The following is a 3895-nucleotide window of genomic DNA, read 5'->3' as shown; positions in this document are numbered from 1 at the left end:
ATGTCCAAATTAAATCTTAAATTAAACTAAATGTATTAGTTATTAGTAGTTTTGTTGAAATATTTAAATATTTCAAATAATTATTACTATTTGACAGCACTGCCATGCTCGCTTAGACACCTGTTATTAACCGTATGTCCAAATATGATGAGTGAGGATGAGGTCACATGGGAGGAAGTTGGAGCAACGAGTTTGTTGTTATAGTGCTAACCACTGAAACGGACCGTAGCTAACCCGTCAGAATTCTAGATTCACGTCGAGACTGGATCAACGGAGTCTCGTTTCCACTGAGCAGTCCGGTTCCATCCGGTATTTTGAACGATTCCATGTTAAATGGACCCATTAAACAGTACCGACCCGAACCTCTTGGGGGCGCCCCATGGTTGTAGCTCTATAGAAAAATAAAACGGGACGGTTGGGGCGAATTGACAGAAAGTCTCGACGACATTAGAAACCACCAGAATAGCGCTAAGCTAGTGTTTCAGTGTTCCTCTTTACAACAATATTCTTCTAATCCTAAAATCTTCTTTAAACAACATTACATTCCTGTTCTACACAATGTTTAAAAAGTAAAGCTAGAAGAAGGTGAGCTGCTGGATGAGCTCCACTGTTGTTGCTTTTCTAGTCGTCTCACTACAACGACTCGCTAGCGGACTAGACCACACATGAACACAAGCCGCTCAGTGGAGGCGAGTCTAAAGAGTCTCTAGAGACTCTGAACCAGAGACTAAAACTGAGCTGAGTTTGTTGGTTTAACATCTGAAGATGTTACCCACTGTCTCAAATTTGATTCACACATTTACGACGTGGTTTAACTGTAGTATAAAGAAACAATACAAACAAATGTTTACGTTTTTCAATACAGTAAGTTGTTATTAAAAATAGTAACAAAAGCTGAGTTATTCTCACAATATTAGAAAATTAGCTGAACTTTTTCCCTCCATAAGTGTTATGGAAAAGCACTTGTTGTTCCTCTAGACCACATATGACAAAGTCACGGCCCGGGGGCCGGATCCGGCCCTCCAGATCATTTTATTCTATTGTTATTAATGACCCGATGTTATCTTGAGCTCATTTCTAACTTGTATAATTTTGACAAAATATATTTTTATGGAGAGTAAAATATTGAAAGTTATTTAAGGTTTAAGTTGATTTATTCTGGAATAATATTCCTGCATTTTTATTATTCATAATTATGTTAAAAAGTTACAGTTTGAAAGTTTGAAAAATTGTCATTCTGCAGCTTTATGGACTATTTTGGCATTTACTAAGATTTTTTAGGTTATTTTGAATTTTAGCTAATATTTAGCTACATGCTAGCTGTTTTGGCTAACCTAATTCTTTTTTTTGTTTGTTTGTTTTTAGTCTAATTCGGCATTTAGCTAATATTAACTATCAATTTCAGCATCTTCAGTGACCAAATTCAGCTCCCATCATTCACACTAACATTTTCCCAGATAATGTTATATATCTAGTTCATAATTATGTTAAAAAGTTACAGTTTAAAAGTTTTAAAAATGTATTTTTAGAGTGTTCAGTAAATGTTTCTCCTGTCCGGTCCGTCTTCAGACCTCAGATGTGTTTTAGATTTTGGCTCCTTGTGCGTTTGAGTTTGACTCTCCTGCCCCTAGTGGAATAACGATGAACTACAGGACAGAAAACGTGGAACAAGTTAAATATAATTGTTTTTAGTGAGTTTTCACCATGCTAATGTGATAGAGGTCTCAGAAATGTGTGTATCAAATATGACACAAAGGGTTATATAGGGTTAAATGTCCAAATATTTTTCACGTTTGACCTCTTCAAGCTCTATAAAAGCTTCACATAAATCCAAGTCCTGCGTGAGGACGACTCAGACGAGCGAGGACTCCGTTAGTGTGACTCAGTGAACTCTTCACACTCCAATCAGGTCATTAGTATGAAATGAGAGGAGCCCCCCCCCCCGTCTCTGCAGAGGCCTCGTTTCTGAGGGCGTGGAGGCGTGTCCACGCCGGCCGCCGCGTCCTTGCTCTGCATCTCCTCTGGTGTTGCACTAAACACGCCTGATTAAGCAGAGTACATGACGGCCTGATGCGCCCGAGAAGATGACACACAAACCCCCAGAGGGAGATCTGTGTGACCCCCCCTCACAAAGAGGCCACTTAACTCGTTTGAGACTCTAATTGAATTAAGAACTGGGATGGAGGTCAGGCGCCACGGCGTCCAGGAGACGTCTTCACCCACAGTCTGACTTTAATGTCGTCTGTGTGATGAGGAGGACGTCCGTCCTCCAGACTTTCATGGGGGGGGTCAGCATGGACCCTTCTCACGTGACGTCACACGTCGCGGGTCGAGTGGAGGATCCAGTTTATGTGGTTTAGAAGGTAAAGATGACAGCTGGACGCTTTTAAAACAATTTACATAAATAATAGAAGGTAAACTAACCTATCGTAACAGGAATGTGTACAATATGTATTGTATAAATGTTCTTCCTGGTTGTATTTCTTTTCTCCTCTTAGATCGTTCATAAATCAAAGAAGATTATTTCTCTCTGAAAACCCGGTTAAAGTTAGACAAAGGTTACAAGAACTTCACTGAATGCTGCTTGTTTGATTATGAAGGTAATTAGGATTTTATTCTTCTAATCTGTGCTAATGCTAACGCTAGCATTAGCTTTAGCTATGAGACGTGGTGCTGCAGAAGATATTTTCTCACCAGTTCAAAGTTTCCTAAATTTCACATAATCCTGTAAACAGATCAAAAGTCAGACAATTCCAGCGTGTCTGACATTAAAGTCAAACTTCTTCCTGTTGTGATGTTTCTACTGCGGTCAGTGAGCTGCTGTTAGCTCAGCCGAGGTTCTAACATCACTCCTCTTATGTTCTGTTCATAACTGAGTCTGATCTGTGGGAAAAGAAAGGTAAAAAATGATCAAATTAATTGAAACTGTTGCCATAAATATGAAAGTGACTATTTCCATGTAATGTTATAAAATAAGTTCATCCAGAGATTATTTCTTTACTTGCCGCTCTTATTTTGAAGGCTGAACCTACGTAGTTCGATAGCTGCTCTGAACATTTTCACTGAACCAAACCATTCCTGTTTTCACTATTATTCCCGAAAATATCCTGCAGAGCAAGTACATTTATCCTGGGAAGAGATTAAAACGTGTTCGCTCTCTGCTGAAGGTTTTAAATGTGAAAAACATGAATTTCTATCAGTTTTTGTGCTGATTGAACTTAAAATACATGAAAATAACCAAAAATAGAACAGTTAGAATAATATTTGCTCAATGAAAGGTCAAAATTTTTAATAAAACAATAAAATATTGATGGATAATTCAAATTTGTATTTAGATTTATGAACGATCTAAGAGAGGAAATAAAAATACAGTTCAGCAAAACGTTCATAAAATAAATAATGTACATTCTTCTGTTGAAATTCTTAAGATTACCTTTCATTATTTATGTAAAATTATGTCCAACAGCGTTCAGATGTCAGCTTACTGTTCTCAATGCAAATTACAGAAGTAACTTTTCACTTTTTCAGACCCGTCAGCATTAAAGGTCAATCCTCCCATCCATCCATCCTCCCATCCTCCCATCCATCCATCCTCCCATCCATCCTCCCATCCATCCTCCTATCCATCCATCCATCCTCCCATCCATCCATCCATCCTCCCATCCATCCATCCATCCTCCCATCCATCCATCCATCCTCCCATCCATCCATCCTTCCATCCATCCATCCATCCATCCTTCCTCCCATCCATCCATCCTCCCATCCATCCATCCATCCATCCATCCATCCATCCATCCATCCATCCATCCATCCATCCATCCATCCATCCATCCATCCATCCATCCATCCATCAATCCATCCTCCCATCATCCATCCATCCATCCATCCTCCCATC

At 39.1% G+C, this 3895-nt stretch overlaps 1 long non-coding RNA gene across 1 annotated transcript; it reads left to right on the top strand.

Moving 5' to 3' along the window:
* The first annotated feature begins 1427 nt into the window (after positions 1-1427).
* Positions 1428-3659, top strand: LOC112150889. The gene is made up of 3 exons (XR_002920029.1): positions 1428-2321; positions 2896-2899; positions 3022-3659. It is a non-coding gene; the product is annotated as an uncharacterized LOC112150889 (long non-coding RNA).
* Positions 3660-3895: the final 236 nt, after the last annotated feature.

Source organism: Oryzias melastigma, linkage group LG4, assembly GCF_002922805.2.
Source record: "Oryzias melastigma strain HK-1 linkage group LG4, ASM292280v2, whole genome shotgun sequence".
NCBI classification, from domain to species: Eukaryota; Metazoa; Chordata; class Actinopteri; order Beloniformes; family Adrianichthyidae; genus Oryzias; species Oryzias melastigma.
This window is presented reverse-complemented; position numbering and strand designations above follow the sequence as displayed.